Here is a 22,328-nt window from a genome sequence, read left to right as displayed (position 1 = left end):
TTCTTTGCTCCAAAGAGAAAAGCCCTACTTCTGCTCGCCTTGCCTCATAAGACACATTCTCCAATCCAGGCAACATCCTGGTAAATCTCCTCTGCCCCATCTCCATAGCTTCCACATCCTTCCTGAAATGAAAAGACCAGAACTAAACACAATATTCCAAGTGTGGCCTAACCAGAGTTTCATAGAGCTGCAACATCCCCTCTTGACTCTCGAACTCAATCCTCCAACTAATGAAGGTAATTAAGCCTTTTTAACTACCCTATCAACCTGCATGGCAGTCTTGAGAGATGTATGGATTTGGACCCCAAGGTCCCTCTGTTCTTCCACACTGTTAAGAATCCTACGATTAACCCTGTTTGACCTTTCAAAATGCATCACCTCTCACTTATCTGGATTGAACTCCATCTGCCACTTCTCTGTCCAACTCTACATCCTGTCTTGATCCTGCTGTAACCTATGACAATCTTCTACACTCTTCACAACACCTCCACCCTTTATGTCACCTGCAGGAGTCAGCATTTCCCCCTGCAGTTCTGGGTTAAGGTCATGGCCTCGATCTAACCTGTGCCTCATCAGCAAGCTCAGCACGATGGATTCGTGGTAAGCATCCAACTACCGGCCACATTGGCTAAGGGACAAAACATTGGGGAAACACAAGGAGAAATACTTTTTCCTCATTGGGTCTGTAACCATAGTTTCCTTAAAAAGTTTGGAAAAAAGTTCTGCAGAGACATTATTCCAAATTGGGCAGAAATCTCTCTCTCTCTGTTCATTATCTATTTGACTTCCAGAGACAATTAATTAATTGAAGGACAGGCTGTTCCAATTTCACAGGATATTATCCTCTGGGTTTTCTTTTTGGTTAATTCATTGAACTTGTTTGAACAAATGCTGCTCAGGGCACCCTGATTTGAGAGAGCAGCAGACGTTTGTTTCTGTTTGGCACAGCCTGCACTGGAGCAGGAGAGAGTGGCAGACAATGGAGGCATTGATTCCCTCTGGGTGTTTCTGGCAAGGCTGGCATTTCATGGGGGCAGGGAGTGGATTGTGAGCCACTATTGTGCAATGGGTGGATGCTGTCTCTGTGTTTGTCTAGATCAGGGACTAACAACTAACTGGATCAGGTCATTCCCCCCCCCACTTACTTCCAGAGGCTTTCTGGAGAGTAGTTGGAACTGGAGGAGGCTAGCCAGCCCCTTGAGACTGCCTTGGCATTTGATCCCATCAGGGCCTCAGTTTCCCTTCTGGACCAGTTCTCTGACCAAGTTCAAGTTTATTTGGGGGGCACAGTTAAGCGTAGCAGTTAGCACAATGACCCAGGTTCGAATCTGGCACTGTCAAGAAGGAGTTTGTACGTTCTCCCCATGTCTGTATGGGTTTCTTCCAACTGCTCTGGTTTACTCCCGCCCTTCAAAACGAACCTGGGTTACAGGTCAACTGGGTGTATTTGGGTGGCACAGGCTCAGAGTCCAGAAGGGCCTGTTACCGTGCTGTATGACTAAATTTAAAAATAAACTATTTGTCATCCAATTGTACCAGTCCAACCCAACAAAATAGTGATCTCCAGTCCACAGTGCAAAACAGTGTCAACATACATACAGACATAACACACATACAGACATAACACACATACAGCCATTACACACATACAAACATAACACACATACAGGCATAACACACATACAGACATTACACACATACAGACATTACACACATACAGGCATAACACACATACAGGCATAACACACATACAGACATTACACACATACAGGCATAACACACATACAGGCATAACACACACACAGACATTACACACAATCAGGCATAACACACACACAGGCATTGCACACATACAGGCATAACACACAAACAGGCATTACACACATACAAGCATAACACACATACAGACATTACACACATACAGGCATTACACACATACAGGCATTACACACATACAGGCATAACACACATACAGGCATTACACACATACAGGCATAACACACAAAGAGCCATTACACACATACAGGCATTACACACATAAGGCATAACACACATACAGCCATAACACACATACAGCCATTACACGCATAGAGATACTCAATTTGTATGTGCATATATTAAAATAAACATTCTTAAGAAATAGTCATCACAGAAAGTTTTACAGTCATTCAACAGTCTCACTGCCAGTAGGAAGAAACTGTTCCTCAGCCTGGTGGTTCTGGCTCTGATACTCCTCTATCTCTTACCTGACGAGAGTAGCTGGAAGATGCTGTGTGCTGGGTGATAAGGGTCCTCAAGGATATTGTGAGCCCTCTTCAAATAATTATCTGTAAATTACATTGATGGTAGGTGGGGTGGGGGGGGGGTGCGGGTGGGAGGAAGGAGACCCCAGTGATTCTATCTGATGCCTTTATGGTCTTGTGGATTGTTCGCCGATCTGATGCTCTAACCAACTGTACTACATTGTGATGCAGCTGGCAAGGACATTCTTAATCCTGTAGAAAGTTGACAGAATCCCCTGTCCCCTGCCCTTGGACCTACCCCTCTGTGTTCAAGTTCTTCACTCTGTGGTTGGCTCTTAAATATATAACATTGAACAAGGATTACCTAACATAGACCAGTCCAGCACAGGTAACAGGCCCTGGCCCATGTGTCTGTGCTGAACATCCATCCATCCATCCATGGCCCATCCTTTTGCAAGCAAAGATGAACATGGTGCCTTGTAGCTTTTCAGCTTTAGGCACCATGTGCTGGGTCAAGGACTTGGAGGCGTGCTTGCCCAGGACAAAAGCCTCCCTCTGGGTCCCATGCCACTGGACCTGGTGGAGTGCAAGGCATGACAGCCAGAGTATCGCGGGATTGGCCTGTAGTGGTCTGTTTCAAGACCGTGCCCGCTGGCCGTTGTCCTTACGGATCCTTCGTCCACTGTTTGCTGCTGCAGGGCGCTATGGAAACTGTTTCCTGCACTCTGTCACAGTTGCCAGCCCCTGCTGCCAGACTGACATGAGCTATTTGCCCATAGCTGTGCTGAACGTGATGCCCAAATTAAACTAAAACTCTGCTTCCTGCACCTGAGACATATCCCTCCACACTACCACCCCCCCCTCCATGTGTCTATGCAGAAGCCTCATAAACAACAATCCTGGCACCCCATTCTAGACACACTCCACTCCACTCCACTTTCTGTGTAAAATGTTTGCCCCACACATCCCCTTTAAATGCTTCCCTTTCATTCCACCCCATCAAAGAGTTCTACAGCTCAGCATCATCTCGTCACATGTGCAAGTTGTGTGTCTCCACCTGCAGTAACCTGGGGAACGCAACTGGTAGAGGGAGCACCCAGGTTAACGACAGATGCCATCTTGCTGGCCCTCCACTCTGCGTTAGATCCTCTGAACTCCTACATCAAGATGCTGCTCACAAGGAGATCATAGCCGGAGTGGGGGTGGGCTACAGGACTACTTTAAGACCATGGGCTGCGGCTGTTTCAGGGAGGCAGCCACCTACAACAGTCATGTAAACATCGAGGCATGCACAAGCAAGTGCATTGAGGAGGTCACTAAGATCAAATGCTTCTCAGCAAGAGCTAACCAGTAACCATGGTTAGATGCAGAGGTCCGGGCCCTTCTCAAAGCTTGTGATTCTGTCAGGAATTGGGTGCCAGGACTGGTGATACAATAGTGTTGTTTATGAGGCTTCTAGACAGACACATGAACATGGGGGGTTGGGGGGGGGGAGGGATATATCTCAGGTGCAGGAAGCATTTTAATTTGGGCATCATGTTCAGCTCGGACACATAGGCCAGGGCCTGTTCTTGTGCTGGGCTGGTCTATGTTAGGGTGTAGGATGACACTAAGATCAGTCAGGGCTGAATTCTCCCATGCAATCCGGAAGGCAAAGCGGGGTTTCGCACAGAAGATCCACAGACAGCTGTGAGACACCGGTGACATGAAGCACGTGTGCCAAGGGATCAAGATTGTCACAGATCACAAGTTAACCTTGTAAGTTAAAGACAATTATGCCTCCCTGTGATAGTACAGATCTATCACCAACGTACATAGTGTATATAGTTACTGTATCTAGACTGTGCTTACAGCAATTGGCTGAGAGCTAAGCCACGCCAACTGTCTGGGCCTTAAAGGGTCGTGTCCCTAGCCAGGTCGGATCATTCCGGACTAGTCGGCCACCTGTGAAGAGCTCCTGTCTTTTGCTAATAAAAGCTTTGGTTTGGATCAACAAGTCTTTGATTCTTTCGACGAGCTCTACACTCCCTTCCAGACAGACTGAACATCCATGCACCAACGAGAAGAACAAGCTGATATGGAAGATAGCTCCATGACCCTCTGCCGAACGGGCCCACTGCGGCAGGACTAGACATCGCACCTTGTCGGGTACTGAAGGACTTAGCAGGAGGTCCTGATGGACATCTTCGGCACCTCACAACAGCAGTCCATCATTCCCAAAGGTTTAAGACAGGCACCAGCATCCTGGTACCAAAAAGGGTGACAGGAAAAGGCCTGAACTCCATCATTCTGAAATGCTTTCACCTGCTGGTGATGGAACACACCTCCCTGAAAAACTGGACCCTTTTCAATTCACCTACAGATGAGACCATTCCACCAACCATGCTATAGCCTTGTCCCTTCACTCTGACCTGACCCACTTGGAGAACAATGCCAAGGCTGCTGTTCATCGACAATACAATCATACCTCAGAGGCTGGAGGAGAAGCCGTCCTCGCTGGGACTCAACACTACTCTCTGGAACTGGGTTTAGGACTTCCTAATGGAAAGACCACAGTCTGTCCAGTCGAACACCATCGCACTGGCACACTTCAGGGCTGGCTGCTCAGCACGCTCCCATTCATCCTACTGACCTGTGACTGCACCATCAGATCCTGCTCCAACAGAGTCATAAAGTTTGCAGATTACATGACAGTCGTTGGCCTCATCTGCAACAACGATGAGTCGCATGACAGGGAAGAGGTGGAAACTCTCGTGAAATGGTGCAAGAATAACAACCTGAGTGTTAATGTGGACAAGACGAAGGAGATGATCGTGGACTTCAGGAGGACCAGAATGACCACCCTCTAATAACCCGGCAGTGGAGAGCATCAAGTTGGTTGGAGTCCACTTAACTAGTGACCTATCATGGACACAAAACATCTGCTCACTTGTCAGGAAGGTGCATCAGCGAATGTGCTTCCTGAGAAGACCGAAGTGGGCCCAGGCCACCTTCATATTAATTTTCCACAGGAGGTCTTCAAGAGACCCCTGGCCAGCTGCATCACAGCGTGGTCCAGTTGCTGCAGAGAATTGGATTGGATCCACAGGACCATAAGTGCAGCAGAGAGGATCACAGTAGTCTCCCTCCCCCACCCCACCTCGACATGATCTACTGGGATTGTTGTCTGAAGAGGGGTTGCAAAATCATTGAGGACCCCTTCCACTCTGCACATAGCATCTTTCAGCTGCTCCTGTCAGGGAAGAGTCTCAGAGCCAGATCTAATATAACAGGCTAATACAACAGCTTCTTCCCACAGGTAGTGAGGATGCTAAACAACTAAATGAACTGCTCACACTAACTCTCTGAGATGCTATTATTATTAAACAAGGTTTATTCATTTTTATATATTTGTTCCGCACATGTATCATTTGTCTGTCCGTGTGTTATGTTTGGATGTGCATTTGCGTGCTTTTGCACCATGGGCCAGACAGCATTGTATGGTCAGGTTGTACTTGAGCAATCGGATGATAAATGAACTTGCTCGACATTCAAGACCAGTAAAACTCATGGCCAAGCTAAATAATCTGGGACTCTGTCCGCCCCTCTGCCATTGGATCCTCAACTTCCTCATCGGCAGAGACCAATCAGTTCATTCGGCAACATCACCTCCTCCTCACTTACCATCAACACAGGGGCATTCCAAGGCTGCATGCTTCATTCCCTCCTTCTACATCCATGAATGCGTAGGCAAGCTTCAACTCAATCTACAAGTTCGCTGACAACACCACCACTGTTGGCTGAATAACTGGAAATGGAGATCGAGAATCTGGTTGGGTGGTGCCAGGACAACAGTCTTGCTCTCAGCGTCACCAAGACCAAGGAGCTGATTGTTGATCTTAGGAAGGAGAATCCATGGGGACAAGTACTTGTCCACATTGCTGAGACAGAAGTGGAGAGGGTCAGAGCTTTCAAGTTTGCGGGAGTCCATGTTTCAGAATGCTTCTCCAGCACATCGTGGTAACAGTGAAGCAGGGTCACCAAGGCCTCTATTCTGAAGGAGTCTGAGGAGATTTGGCACACCGTTGGATACTCAATCAAATGCCGACAATTGCAGAGCGGGAAGCATACTGACCGGTGGCATCACAGCCTGGTTTAGGGATTCAAATGCACAGGAACAAAGAAGGCAGCAGGAGGTATCTGAGATCCATCACAGGGTCCGACCTCCCATCCACTGTAGACATCGATGTGAGGCACTGCCTCAACAAGGCAGCCCAACATCATAAAGGACTCCCAGCACCCTGCTCACAACCTCTTCTCACTGCTACATTTGAGCCAAAGGTACAGGAGCCTGAAGACCAGCACCTCCAGGTTCAAGAACAGTTTCTTTTCAACAGCCCTCAGGCCCTTGAACCTTCCCATTAATCAGGGACTACTCCTACAGCACAAAATGGCTGCACTATCGCAAGCCACTTTTATTCCACAAGGATTACTGTGAATGTTTAATATATATGTTTTTGTATTTACTATCCCTTTATAATCTAATTAAGTATACTATTGTTGTTTCTTTAGTTTGTTGTCACAAAATACCCGTGAAGCATGGAAGTCTGCAGACGCTGCGATTGTAGTAAAATCACAGATACTCTGGAGGAATTTGGCTGGTCTTGCAGTGTCCACAGGAGGTAAAGATACATAACTGGTGTCTTGGGCCTGAGCCCGTCCTCAAGGTGTGAGTAAAAAGCCAGGCAGGCACCTGAATTGAAAGAAAGGGCAGTGGGAGGGGTACAGACAAGTGGTGTTGTTTGGATATGGAGGGGACACAGGAGAGACGAAAGGTGAGAATTGACTGGTGAGGGGTGGGGTGGTGTTAGGTCTGGGAAAGGAGACAGAGGGGAAAGGGAAGAGAGAGAGATGGAGCAAGGAGAAAGGAGACATAGGGATAGATGGGGGGACAGGGGTGCTAATGGAAGAGACATCAATGTTAATGTCATCCAGTTGGACTTTAGCTTGGACACGGCAAGACCTGGTGAGCTCCCCAGCATTTTTTTTACAAAATACCAGTAGAACTGCAGTGAGCAAGAATTTTGATGCATATGTACGGTGTACAACGTGTATGACAATAAGCTCATTCTCATTATTGCCTCTGGTTTGCTGAATTAATCCTTGTCTCCAAATGACCATTGTTAGCCACGTCTGTGAACTATCTCATTGTTGGTCAGTACAATGCACCATCTGTTGAATTTTGCTGAATGCCTGCAGAACCTCTTCTCTAGTGCATCTTAAGGGTAACAGTCAAGTCATGTTTACTGCCATCTGATTGCACAAGAAGATCCTGATGAAATGCATTCTCTGGTCCTCTGTACAAAACGCGCAGGCACACAACCAGATATAATACGTGCACAGACTAACAATACACATGCAGGATAAGTATTCATATATCCAAATAAATATTGATTGTTAAATATGTGAGCCTTGGATAGCTAGTGTGAGCAGTTTCTTTAGTTATTTAACATATTTACTCTTCTCACTTGATCTCAGCAAATCGTGTTGATCAAGGTGGGTGTGGGTGGTAGGGTAGAGAGACTCCAGTGAACTGGTCTCTTGGTTGAAGGTAAAGAACTTCCTGCTGTAGACATCTCTACCTGGGACTGGTAGGATCAGAATTCACCTCAATGGGCTAGTTGTTCATCAGTTCCCTGATCACAAGGTCTTCCTGCTCCTGCCGTTCCCAACTCTGCTCCAGTTGCAATAGAACATATAGCACAGCGCAGGTCCTTCGGCCCTCGATGTTATGTCGGCCTATATATTCCCACCAAAAATGTACTAAGCCCTCCCTACTTCATAACCTTCTATTTTACTTTAATCCATGAGCCTGTCTAAGAGTCTCTTAAATGCCCCTAATGTTCCAGCCTCCACCACCATCCCTGGCAATGTATTTCAGGCACCCACCACTATCTGTGTAAAAATCTTACCCCTGATGTCTCCTCTAAACTTTCTTCCCCTCACTTTGTATGAATGTCCTCTGATTTTGCTATTCCTGCCCTGGGAAAAAGGTGCTGGCAGTCCATCTTATCTATGCCTCTCCTAATCTTGTAGACCTTCATTAAGTCACCTCTTATCCTTCTTCAGTCCAAAGAGAAATGCCCTAACCTTGCCCCATAAGGCATATTTTCCAGTCGAGGCAACATCCTGGTAAATCTCCTCTGCAATATCTTCATAGCTTCCACATGCTTCATTTAATGAGGGGGACCAAACCGAAGTGTGGTCCAACCAGAGAATAACGGAGCTGTTACATTACCTCATGGCTCACTCTATCCTCTGACAAAAATCTGCACAGCAATCTTGAGAGATCTATAGATTTGACCCTAAGGTCTCTCTGTTCCTCCACACTGTTAAGTTTCCGACCATTAACCCTGTACTCAGCCTTCAGATTTGACCTTCCAAAATGCATCACCTGACACTTACCAGATGGGACTCCATTGACACATTTTGCCCAACTCTGCAGCCTGTAATCCTTCCCTCTCTGCTCTTGCCACCACCTCATTTAAATGTTTCAGGTTTGATCTGACTTGTTCCTCCTTCTGGTGCACAAGCGCACACTCCGACCCCACCAACTTCCCTCTTCCTCACACCACTTTCCCCTGCAAACACAGGAGATGCAATACTGGCCCTTTCCACTCTTCCGCCATGCAGAGATCAGAAGCAGCAGCTCCCTTCCACTACTGCCACACTCGCCTGCTGTACCCTGTGCTCACACTATGGCTTTCTCTACAATGCAGTTGTTTACAATCTGTATGGGCAACCCTGTTTCCTGTTGCTCATTGTACTACACTTGTCTCTCTCTCTCCCCCTGCCCCCCCCCCCCCCCCAACCTCTTTCTTTCTGCAATCTGTACAGGCAACTGTTTCCTGTTGCTCATTTTATTATGCTTGTCTTTCTGTCTCTCTCCCCCCCTCCCCCAATATCTCTCTCCCCTCACTCTCCCCCTTCTCACTCTCTCTCTCTCTGCAATCAGTACAGGCAACCCTGTTTCCTGTTGCTCATTTTATTATGCTTGTCTCTCTGTCTCTCTCCCCCCTCCCCCCAATATCTCTCTCCCCTCACTCTCCCCCTTCTCACTCTCTCTCTCTGCAATCAGTACAGGCAACCCTGTTTCCTGTTGTTCTTTCTACTCCTACGCGTCTCTCTTCTGTCAGTCTCTCTCTCTCCCCACATTGCACCCTCTCTTCTCCCTTCCTCTCCCTTATCTCACAAACATATGCCCTCTCTTCCTCTTTCTCCTTCCCCCTCCTGCTCCCTCCTCTCTCTCCCTTTGTTTCTATCTCTTCCTCCCTCCCTCCTTTTATCTCGCTCTACCATTCTCCCTCCTCTCTCTGCCTCTCTCCCTTACTTCCTCTCTCCCTCCCTTCCTCTTTCCTCCTTTTTCTCTCTTGGCAGAAGTGATTCACTCTAATGCCACCACATTCCATGGGTTGAAGGACCTGTTGCTCTGCTGTGCTCTCAATGTCCTACCTTCTGTCAAATTCTCTAACCCGGTGAGGCCAGGGCTGCAGTGGGGATAAGCCATTGATTTTATTGGTAGTTTAATGGAGGCTTTTAGTGAAAAAGATGGAAAACAAAGGAAGATGTAAAAGCTGCAGGTTATACACGTTTGTGGAGATGGGAAACTGAACAAAGATGTGATGTCTGACTCAACAGAAGTGGCCAGTTCCTGAAACTGGAGGATTCGATATTGAGTGCAGAATGCTGCACCGTGACCAAGTCGTGTAGTCAGAGTGTCTACAACATCCACCGGGTCCTGGATGGGTCGGTGGACACCGATGACTGCAGGGATGTGGACAGATGGCTGCTTGTTTAAGTTTTCTTGTCATGTTATATCTTCTTTCTTTGGCTTGGCTTCGCGGACGAAGATTTATGGAGGGGTAAATGTCCACGTCAGCTGCAGGCTCGTTTGTGGCTGACAAGTCCGATGAGGGACAGGCAGACACGGTTGCAGCGGTTGCAGGGGAAAATTGGTGGGTTGGGGTTGGGTGTTGGGTTTTTCCTCCTTTGTCTTTTGTCAGTGAGGTGGACTCTGCGGTCTTCTTCAAAGGAGGTTGCTGCCGCCGAACTGTGAGGCGCCAAGATGCACGGTTTGAGGCGATATCAGCCTACTGGCGGTGGTCAATGTGGCAGGCACCAAGAGATTTCTTTAGGCAGTCCTTGTACCTCTTCTTTGGTGCACCTCTGACACGATGGCCAGTGGAGAGCTCGCCATATAACACGATCTTGGGAAGGTGATGGTCCTCCATTCTGGAGACGTGACCTACCCAGCGCAGTTGGATCTTCAACAGCGTGGATTCAATGCTGTTGGCCTCTGCCATCTCAAGTACTTCGATGTTAGGGATGAAGTCGCTCCAGTGAATGTTGAGGATGGAGCAGAGACAACGCTGGTGGAAGCGTTCTAGGAGCCGTAGGTGATGCCGGTAGAGGACCCATGATTCGGAGCCGAACAGGAGTGTGGGTATGACAACGACTCTGTATACGCTTATCTTTGTGAGGTTTTTCAGTTGGTTGTTTTTCCAGACTCTTTTGTGTAGTCTTCCAAAGGCGCTATTTGCCTTGGCGAGTCTGTTGTCTATCTCGTTGTCGATCCTTGCATCTGATGAAATGGTGCAGCCGAGATAGGTAAACTGGTTGACCGTTTTGAGTTTTGTGTGCCCGATGGAGATGTGGAGGGGCTGGTAGTCATGGTGGGGAGCTGGCTGATGGAGGACCTCAGTCTTCTTCAGGCTGACTTCCAGGCCAAATATTTTGGCAGTTTCCGCAAAACAGGGCGTCAAGCGCTGAAGAGCTGGCTCTGAATGGAAAACTAAAGCGGCATCGTCTGCAAAGAGTAGTTCACGGACAAGTTGCTCTTGTGTCTTGGTGTGAGCTTGCAGACGCCTCAGATTGAAGAGATTGCCATCCGTGCGGTACCGGATATAAACAGCGTCTTCATTGTTGAGGTCTTTCATGGCTTGGTTCAGCATCATGCTGAAGAAGATTGAAAAGAGGGTTGGAGCGAGAACGCAGCCTTGCTTCACGCCATTGTTAATGGAGAAGGGTTCAGAGAGCTCATTGCTGTATCTGTCCCGACCTTGTTGGTTTTCATGCAGTTGGATAACCATGTTGAGGAACTTTGTGGGGCACCCGAGGCGCTCTAGTATTTGCCAAAGCCCTTTCCTGCTCACAGTGTCGAAGGCTTTTGTGAGGTCAACAAAGGTGATGTAGAGTCCTTTGTTTTGTTCTCTGCACTTTTCTTGGAGCTGTCTGAGGGCAAAGACCATGTCAGTAGTTCCTCTGTTTGTGTGAAAGCCGCATTGTGATTCTGGGAGAACATTCTCGGTATTATCTAGTCTAGTGAGAAAGGGTCTTCTGTGAGCAATCTAACAGGTCAACTCTAGCATTTACATAGCCGTGTAAAAAGCACAGTTCCGAGTATCGGGTTATAATGAAAAGAAAGATCAAAGAGCACCAAGCAAGGGCAGTGTGAGAACACTGTTTCGGGGCTCAGTCAGCAGCCTGACATCTGCCGGGAAGAAACTGTCTTTCAACCTGTTGGTGTGTGCTTTCCCACTTCTGAGCCTTCTCCCTGAGGTAATCAGGTGTATAATTTGTTCTGGGTCAGAATGAATAAGACAGATTAAACCTTTACCACTGCATCATGAACTCCTGAAGCTGTTGTACAAGGTGGAGAAAGGCTATGGATCCAGAAATGGTTTGAATTACCGCAGGATGTTGATGAGACTGCAGTTGGAGTTTTGTGCCCCGTTCTGGACACCCAGGATGACATGAGGCTGGAAAGGGTGAAAAAAGGCTGACGAGAATGTACCCAGTACCGGAAGACTCGAGTTACAAGGAGGGACTGGATAGGCCGGGATCTTTCTCCCTGGAACACAGGAGGCTGATGGGGAGTTTGTAGAGGTTTATAAAATCATGATGGGTGTGGATAAAGTGAATTATATTTTTTTTAAATGTAAAATTTAGACATATAACACGGTAACAGGCCCTTCGGCCCACCAGCCCGTTCCACCTAATTGCACCCAATACAACTCCCGTACATTTTGAAAGGTGAGAGGAACCCAGAGCAAATCCACCCAGTAAAAATGGGAGAGTGTACAAACTCCTTACAGACAGCACTGGATTTGAACCCAGGTCACAGGCACTGTTATAGCGCTGTGCTACACGGGCAGGGCAAGTCCAGACAGGTCCAGCGAGATTTCACTGTGGCCATAGGGCTGCCTCGCATGCAGGCAACAAACATTCAAACATTGCAGTCCAGGTCCCAATTGCTCCATCCAGTCCAAAGCAGACTCGTCCCACTCCGGCCACACTCCCTTTACTCACTTCCCGTCACAGAGAAGATTCATGAGCGAGAGATCACTCATCTCCAGATTCAAGGAGTTTCATTTCTGTCATTACCAGGCTCCTGAATGATCCTGAAAATTCCAAAATGATGTTGCCTTTGCACCATCTCAGCTGATCTCTCACTGTAGCTCTGTGTTTTTAACTGCTCCAACTGTGTGAATTGGCCAGCAGGACAGCTCACAAAACAAACTTTCTCATTGTACACACAATGATATAAATGATTTTGAACTTGAACAGGTCTGTGCTGGTCGTAATCCAAATCCCTCTGGGACACCTTTGAACAGAATGAGGTGTGAGACCCTCAGTCAGGGTGCGGTCAAAGGAGGAACCTAATGCCACACTATCATTGAAATGGGAAACTGTAAACAACATTTTGCTCTTAAGCAGAGGTTCCTGGAGGAGGAAGGAAGTCAGTAATAATTCAGGAACTGGGGAGGTTTTAGTCATCAGGACCTTGGGGAAATGCAGACAGTTGTAACTTGGAACAGACTGGTGTGCAGGGAGCAGGGAAAGAGTTCTGTCCTCACACCCACTGCCCTGCAGGAGTCTCCTGCTCATCTGTTGCCATCTAGACGAAGGGACGGTCTTTGTGCAGATCCTCCCTCCCCGAAATCCATCCAAGCACTGCGCCACATCTCAATGCAGAATGTCTGTGGAGGTGGGGGGGTGGGGGGGCAGTGCTGAGGGAGGGTCACACTGAAGGAGCGTCACACTGTAGGAGGGGCAGTACTGAGAGGGGGGTCACACTGTGGGAGAGGCAGTTCTAAGGGAGTGCTGCACTATCAGAGCCCCCTACCCTCTTTAGTCACTCTACTCTTGGGCCTGGCCAAACTCTCCATCCGTGGCTCCAGGAAGTGAGCAGCTCAGGGCTCCTCCTGCAGTGACGTGCTGGACATCTTCCAGGGATACGTTCGTGCCCAGGTGTCCTTATAAAGGGACCATGCACTGTCCTTGGGATCCACGGAAGGGTTTCGGGAGTGCTGGGCACTGTGGGGTGTACAACTCCTCAATGAAAATGTTAACATTTTAATATAATTGTCTTGTTTTATGTCTAGTAATTGTTTGATGACCGATGTATTTGTGCAGTGATGTGCATGTGAAGTATTTTTTTAAAAAGGGCCACACTGTGGAAGAGGCAGTACTGCAGGAGGGACACACTGTGAGCAGGAAAGGGCTTTGGCAAATACTAGAGCGCCTCGGATGCCCCCCAAAGTTCCTCAACATGGTTATCCAATGGCATGAAAACCAACAAGGTCGGGTCAGATACAGCAATGAGCTCTCTGAACCCTTCTCCATTAACAATGGCATGAAGCAAGGCTGCGTTCTCGCTCCAACCCTCTTTTCAATCTTCTTCAGCATGATGCTGAACCAAGCCATGAAAGACCCCAACAATGAAGACGCTGTTTACATCCGGTACCGCACGGATGGCAGTCTCTTCAATCTGAGGCGCCTGCAAGCTCACACCAAGACACAAGAGAAACTTGTCCGTGAACTACTCTTTGCAGATGATGCCGCTTTAGTTGCCCATTCAGAGCCAGCTCTTCAGCGCTTGACGTCCTGCTTTGCGGAAACTGCCAAAATGTTTGGCCTGGAAGTCAGCCTGAAGAAAACTGAGGTCCTCCATCAGCCAGCTCCCCACCATGACTACCAGCCCCCCCACATCTCCATCGGGCACACAAAACTCAAAACGGTCAACCAGTTTACCTATCTCGGCTGCACCATTTCATCAGATGCAAGGATCGACAATGAGATAGACAACAGACTCGCCAAGGCAAATAGCGCCTTTGGAAGACTACACAAAAGAGTCTGGAAAAACAACCAACTGAAAAACCTCACAAAGATAAGCGTATACAGAGCCGTTGTCATACCCACACTCCTGTTCGGCTCCGAATCATGGGTCCTCTACCGGCACCACCTACGGCTCCTAGAACGCTTCCACCAGCGTTGTCTCCGCTCCATCCTCAACATCCATTGGAGCGCTCACACCCCTAACGTCGAGGTACTCGAGATGGCAGAGGTCGACAGCATCGAGTCCACGCTGCTGAAGATCCAGCTGCGCTGGATGGGTCACGTCTCCAGAATGGAGGACCATCGCCTTCCCAAGATCGTATTATATGGCGAGCTCTCCACTGGCCACCGTGACAGAGGTGCACCAAAGAAAAGGTACAAGGACTGCCTAAAGAAATCTCTTGGTGCCTGCCACATTGACCACCGCCAGTGGGCTGATAACGCCTCAAACCGTGCATCTTGGCGCCTCACAGTTTGGCGGGCAGCAGCCTCCTTTGAAGAAGACCGCAGAGCCCACCTCACTGACAAAAGGCAAAGGAGGAAAAACCCAACACCCAACCCCAACCAACCAATTTTCCCTTGCAACCGCTGCAATCGTGTCTGCCTGTCCCGCATCGGACTGGTCAGCCACAAACGAGCCTGCAGCTGACGTGGACTTTTTACCCCCTCCTTAAATCTTCGTCCGTGAAGCCAAGCCAAAGAAAGAAAGAAAAAACAGTCATGGACCAGAGGATCTCAGATTCATGGAGATGCAATGTTTCTTCAAGAAGGCTTTGAGAATGTCCTTGAATCCCGGTCTAATGAAGTCAAGCAGAACGCCCACTCTGCAAGGATTTAAAATGATTTCAAATTCTAACAGACATGAGGTGTTCAGAGTCTCACTGACCAGAAAACTCACGAGCTCTCCTATAATCCATGGCTGTGAGAGATACTACCATTGTGTAATCTAGCCCTGTATCCCACCTACTCAGTTCTGACAAAAGGCCTTTGGAAGAAAGGAAGCAGCTGGAAACAGTGCTGCAGCCTCTGTCCTGACAAGTGGTCTTACTGGGGCCAGTGAAGTTAACTGGAACCTCTCAGTAGTACCTGTACATGTCAAGGCCCGGAAGGGGAATGCAACAGTACATACTTATGCATCTCTTGACCCAGGGAGCACTGCATCATTTTGCACAGTGGGGCTAATGAATAAGCTTAATCTTCAGGGAAGATGGGCAAGGATTCTATTGAGAACCGTGGGTCAACAGAAGGTCATTGAAACCAGCATTGTTTCAGGCCTAGAGGTCGCTGAACTGGTCACAGTGGTTTTTGTCATCTCCCAGGCATATACACTCAAACCTGAGCACAAAGGAAACGTCCCACATCAAAACGATATCGATCGGTGGTGTCATATGAGGAAGGTTCATCTACCTGAGACTAGTCCTGAGATAGAGTGGCTGATTGGTTCATATGTACCAAAGGCTCTGGAACCACTAGATGTAATACGGAGTGTGGGAGACAGGCCTTGCTCTGTCAAAACCACGCTTGGTTGGGCGATTAATGGACCATTAGGAGGAAGAAATGATAATGCTCAGGAGCGGACAGTGACAGGTGTTAGCAGGATATTAGTTGTGAAACGATGAGCTGTGGGAAAGGCAGTTCAGGACCGACTTGCCTGACTGCCTCAGTGACGACCAAGAATCTTCAAGCAGTTCTTGGATGTAGTCTCAAAATCTGCCAAGTCTGTCGATGGCCATTGGAGCACTGGATTACCTTTAGAGGGAAGAGAAACATGCACACCTGAAACAGAGAGAACAAAAGGAAATAAAAGGCGAAAAAAAAAAGATGTTCCTTCTGTTAATGTTGAGGTTGATTCAAATGCTTCTGGAGAACCACCTTTATGTGTTAAGGAACAGTCATTTCGGAAAAAATCTGATTAATGTGAAAATAATGCAAATTATACTGACAAAAATAAATCATAGGCATTTAAACCAGCATTGAAGGAATTATTTCCATCAGAAATGAAGTATTAGAAGATGCTGCAAATGCTACTGGTGATTATTCCTGTGAAACTAAATCTGAGATAGGACTAAAACAAAGGACTGAGAACACATTTGAAAGTAGCTTCTGTAGCCCAGAGGCTCCAGTAGGCAAAGTCAATGAAAAAAAAATCTCGCAGCCTTCTGCAAAACTGGTGAACACAGAAAATTGCACTGATGGAATAAAGCAGCATTTGACTGACAATCTGGTGCAACTGCCTTCAGAGAACAAAATGTTGAAAAAGGACTTGGAAATATTGGATAATCCCAAAAACAGTAACCAGAAAGATTTTAACTTTGCACTTGGAAACAAAACTGATGTTTAGGAAAATAGGAATGAATCTAATGATTCTTCTGTTTTGAGCAGTTGGCAAGAATGGAGATTTAATTGTAGATCGAATTTGCAAAGCCAGAGAGCGGAAGAAAAGAATAACTGGTGAAGAAATGAATGCAGTTATTGAGGAAGGGGATTCAGCTTTATCAAGATGCCTACAGTTGGAGGAGGAGATTCATCTTTCAAAAGAAAACAAGTCATTGGTTAATAACACAAAAGAGCTGTCTACAGAAAACAATGTACCGTGAAGGCCCAGCGAATAATGGCGCAGAAAGAAAGAGATGTTACTAACTTCTCAGAAGATAACGGGAGAATTACTTTCCTTTGGAAAGAACTGAATGCGGAGAGAGAATCCAATAAAAGGCTTCAAAATAAACGGTCAGAAATGAGACTGAATTGGAAGTTGCAAAATTGGATCTGGAATTGCAGGAAAAGGCAGGAGAAGCCAGAGTGGCTGAAAAGGCTGCAGTTCTGGTTAAATAGATCTGTAAGAGCCATAAGTGGAGTCAACCTTCTTTAGAGAAGGATTCGACAAATGCCGTGGCTGCTGATGCATCTGAAGAACCAATGTCGTTTGAATCTTACCTTATCTCTGACCAATCGCAGAAAAGAAAGAAAAGGATGAGCTGGGAAAGTTAAAGAGACTCGTCCATTAAAATCAAAAGCATCAGATAAACCTCCTTCAAAATCTGGTTCTAAGAGCTCAAACTCTTCCTATGAGGAGCAGAATGGTGAAGAAAAGAAGAAAGCCAAACGACCTGCTGAAGACATGTCTCATGTTAAATCCAAAAGGGGGATGATTAATGTGGTACTGGTCTTGTCAGATATTCAATTGCCACTTATCCAGCCTCACTACAGACCTCTCCCTTCCATGGATTTTATTCCATTGTCACCACCCAAAGGGAAAGCTGTGTCTATTTTGCTTGAGGAAGATCTGAGGTTTACTGTCCGCCATTTTAACTCCAAGGTGCAAGTGAACTCTGGATCAAAGATTGTTCATCTTCCAAAGTTGACGTCATTATTTGAACAGTGCATTGAAGTTCTTCAAAATAATGTAGACTCTATTTATGATGTCAGAGGAGAGCCCATTTGAAATCTTGGAACCTGTACTGGAGCAGTGTACCACTGATCAGCTATATCATATTGAGAACTGCAAATCGATGTTTGTTGAAGAAACCGATCATTTGTGGTTAAGACACTGTCAGAAAGACTTTAAAACCCAGGACAGAAATGGTCTAACATCAGACAATAGACAGTAGGTGCAGGAGTAGGCTATTTGGCCCATCACCACCATTCACTGTGATCATGGCTGATCATCCACAATCAGTACCCCGTCCCTGCCATCTCTCCATATCCCTTGACTCTGCTATCTTTAAGAGCGCTATCTAACTCTTTCTTGAAAGCATCCAGGGAATGGGCCTCCACTGCTTTCTGAGGCAGAGCATTCCACAGATCCACAGATAGTCATCTGGCTTTCTGTTCTTGCCATCAAAGTGGATAACCTCACACTTATCCACATTAAACTGCATTTGCCCACTCACCCAACCTGTCCAAGTCACCCTGCATTCTCATACGATCCTCCTCACATTTCACACTGCCACGCAGCTTTGTGTCATATGTCAATTTGCTAACGTTACTTTTAATCCCTTCATCTAACTCATTAATGTATATTGTAAATAGCTGCGGTCCTAGCACCGAGCCTTGCAGTTTCCCACTAGTCACTACCAGCCATCCTGACTCCTTACTCTTTGATTCTTGTCTACCAACCAATTTTCCATCCATGTCAGTACCCCACCCCCAATACCATGTGCTCTAATTTTGTCCACCTATGTGGGACCTTATCAAAGGCTTTCTGAAAGTCCAGGTACATTACATCCACTGGCTCTCCACTGCCCATTTTCATAGTTACATCCTCAAAAAATTAATCAAGCAGGATTTCCCCTTCATAAATCCAGGCTGACTCGGGCTAATGGGTCTATAATTCCTTATTTTCTTTCTCCCTCCTTTCTTAAAAAGTGGGATAACATTAGTTACCCTCCAATCTGCATCTTGAATCCCGAATCTATAGAACATTTGAAAATGATTACCAATGTGTCCACGATTTCTAGAGCCACCTCCTTAAGTACCCCGGGACGCAGACCATCAGGCCCTGGGGATTTCTCAGCCTTCAGTCCCATCAGTCTACCCAACTCCATTTTCTGCCTAATGTGAATTTCCTTCAGTTCCTCCATTACCCCAGATCCTCTGTGTACTATTACATCAAGGACATTGTTTTTATCTTTCCTGGTGAAGACAGATCCAAAGTACCTGCTCAACTTGTCTGCCATTTCCTTGTTTCCCATAATAATTTCACCTGTTTCTGTCTTCAAGGGCCCAACTTTGATCTTAATGAACTTTTTCCTCTTCACATATTATTACTATCCTCCTTTATAGTCTTGGCTAGGTCACCTTCGGACCTCATCTTTTCTCCCTGATTTGCCTTTTTAGTTATCTTCTGTTGCTCTTTAAAAGTTTCCCAATCCTCTGCCTTCCTGCTCATCTTTGCCATGTTATACTTCTCTTTTATTTTTACACGGTCCTTCCCTCGTCAGCCACAGTCACCCCTTACTCCCCTTAGAACCTCTTTGGAATGAACTGATCCTGCACCTTCTGTGTTATTCCCAGAAATACCTGCCATCGTTGTTCCACTGTCATCCCTGCTTGAGTTTCGTTCCAGTCAACCTTGGCCGGCTCCTCCCTCATGGCTCCATAGTCCGTCCGCTTCGTTCAACTGCAATATTGACTCTTCCGATTTTCCCTTCTCTCTCTCAAATTGTAGATTAAAACTTATCCTATTATGGTCACTACCTCCTAATGGCTCCTTTACCTTGAGTTCCCTGAACAAATCGGTTTATTACACAACACTAAATCCAGAATTGCCTTCTCCCTGCTCTAAGAATCCATCTGGGAGGCACTCCACAAGCTCCCTTTCATGGGGTCCAGTAGCAACTTAATTTGGCCCGTCAACCTGCATGTTGAAATCCCCTATAACAACCATTGCATTAACTTTGCAACATGCCAATTTTAACTCTTGATTCAACTTGCACCCTATATCCAGGCTACTGTCATATGGCCTGTAGATAACTCCCATCAGGGTCCTTTTGCCCTTACAATTTCTCAGTTCTATCCATACTGACTCTACATCTCCTGATTCTATGGCACCCCTCGCAAGGGACTGAATTTCATTTCTCACCAACAGACCACCCCACCTCCTCTGCCCACCTGTCTGTCCTTTCAATAGGCCTTGAATATTCATTTCCCAGCCCTGGTCCTCTTGCAGCCATGTCTCTGATATGCCAATTTCCATCTGAGCCTCAAGCTCATCCACTTTATTTCTTATACTTCATGCATTCATATATAATATTTTTTATCCATTATTCTCCTCCCCTTTCACATCAATTCCTATTGCACTTGGCCATACTCTCTGATCCTTTCCTGAGCTTTCTGCTCCATTAACTCTGTTGTCTTTCTTAACCTTTCTTATTCTCTCTTTCCCCTTAATTCCATCCTTATATCTCCAGTTCATTCCCCCCCCCCCCCAACTACTTAGTTTAAACACACCCACGTAGCAATGGCAAACCTGCCTGCCAGAATGCTGGTCCTCCACCTGCAACCTGTCCTCTCTGTACATTCATCCTTACCCCAATACAGATCCCAGTGGTCCAAGAACCCAAATCCCTCCTTCACACACCAACACCTCAGCCACATATTCAGATCCCCTATCTCCTTATTCCTGCCCTCACCAGCACAGGGAACTGGAAGCAAACCTTGTTCTGTACCTCTCACTATGGAGCCCCCTACTACCATGGCTCTGCCTGACTTCTGCCTCCTCGGCTTTGCTTCAGCACCAATTTTTGACTCACAGACCTGTCCGCCTCTCAGACTGGCAGTGACTTCTGTCCCGACAGCTTCCAAGAGGGTGAACCTGTTTTCAAGAAGTACATCCCCCATGGTCTCCTGTACTCCAAGCATCCATCTCTTCCTCATCGTCACCACCCCCTCCCTCCCTTTTCTCTCTTCCAGTATCTTCAGTGTTACAATCTCGCTGAAGTTCCTGTCCAGAAAACTCTTGTTTTCCCAGATGAACCTGAGGTTATCCAGTTGCTTCTCCAGAGCCCCAACACGGTCCTTCAGGAGCTGAATCTGGACACACTTTCCACATTTGTAGCAGCCAGAGGAACATCAGTGTCCCTGATCTCGCACATTATGCAATCATCACACTAAATCAGTTTCCCTGTCATTTCTTCACCACTTCTCACCCTCCCCAACTGTGGCATAGTGTCCTCCCTCAACCTCCTCACCAAAGCCTCTTGAGCAAAATCAGAGCTCCTCTCCTACCCTGTGCCACTCACTTACTGGGCCACGACTGTTCCTCATGAATTTTCTATGACTCTCCACCCTAATATACTGGTAGCGTAGCAACCAAGTCTGCCTTCTACAGGAGAAATAAACTCCAAACTGACTTTATTTTGTTTGTTGGACCTTGCTCCTTGACCACTGCACAGACTACAGACTTTACTGGTCTATAGAGGTAAAGATCACTCTTTTTCAAGGCTATGTGCTGGTAACCTCTGGCCTTATGAAGAATGAAGATCTATGTGGGGCATGGCGTGATGGAGTAGGAGAGAGATGTGTTGGAACATCTCTTCCAGCAGGTTTGTATAAAAACCTGTTTTGAAGTGACTTTAAACTATATCAAAAGTTATTGTTGTGATTTCTTTTCTTTGGCTTGGTTTCGCGGACGAAGATTTATGGAGGGGGTAAAAGTCCACGTCAGCTGCAGGCTCGTTTGTGGCTGACAAGTCCGATGCGGGACAGGCAGACACGGTTGCAGCGGCTGCAGGGGAAAATTGGTTGGTTGGGGTTGGGTGTTGGGTTTTTCCTCCTTTGCCTTTTGTCAGTGAGGTGGGCTCTGCGGTCTTCTTCAAAGGAGGTTGCTGCCCGCCAAACTGTGAGGCGCCAAGATGCACGGTTTGAGGCGATATCAGCCCACTGGCGGTGGTCAATGTGGCAGGCACCAAGAGATTTCTTTAGGCAGTCCTTGTACCTTTTCTTTGGTGCACCTCTGTCACGGTGGCCAGTGGAGAGCTCGCCATATAACACGATCTTGGGAAGGCGATGGTCCTCCATTCTGGAGACGTGACCCATCCAGCGCAGCTGGATCTTCAGCAGCGTGGACTCGATGCAACTAAATACAACTATAAAGTAAACTAGAGCTCAAACGATGAAGAAACCGATTTTAAGACCATTTGAAGAAGTTCAGCCTACCTTAGAATCAAAGCCTGAGACCTTGAGTATTCCTTCCCCCCCCCCCACCCCCCACCAGCACCCGGACTGCGGAGCCCTAGGAAAGATGGCATCCGGAGCTCTCCTCCTGAAGCTGAAGATACATGTGCACCATACTGAGCATTTTTAACCCTGGGGGCGGGGGCGGGCTACCGCTCATCAGTCCAGTGAGTCTGGATCGACTGAGAGAGGGCCTCATACCCGAGGGGGGGGGGAAGAGGAGAACTGAGGAGATCCAGAAGAAACTTAAAGGGC

General features: G+C 47.1%; 1 protein-coding gene across 3 annotated transcripts in view; it reads right to left on the bottom strand.

Annotated features, from left to right (window-relative positions):
• Positions 1–22,328, bottom strand: part of LOC138763017 (uncharacterized) — a 145,846-nt gene that overhangs the window by 64,388 nt on the left and 59,130 nt on the right. The window contains exon 1 of one of the 3 annotated variants that reach the window (XR_011357286.1): positions 8,688–8,772. The exons of the other annotated variants lie outside the window; for them this stretch is intronic. The gene's annotated coding sequence lies outside the window, so the exon portion shown is untranslated. Of the gene's footprint in view, positions 1–8,687; positions 8,773–22,328 lie in introns of those variants that run through there. 3 annotated transcript variants of the gene reach the window in all.

Source organism: Narcine bancroftii, chromosome 5, assembly GCF_036971445.1.
Source record: "Narcine bancroftii isolate sNarBan1 chromosome 5, sNarBan1.hap1, whole genome shotgun sequence".
NCBI classification, from domain to species: Eukaryota; Metazoa; Chordata; class Chondrichthyes; order Torpediniformes; family Narcinidae; genus Narcine; species Narcine bancroftii.
Note: the sequence above shows the minus strand (reverse complement) of the source record. Positions and strands in the feature narration are given on the sequence as shown.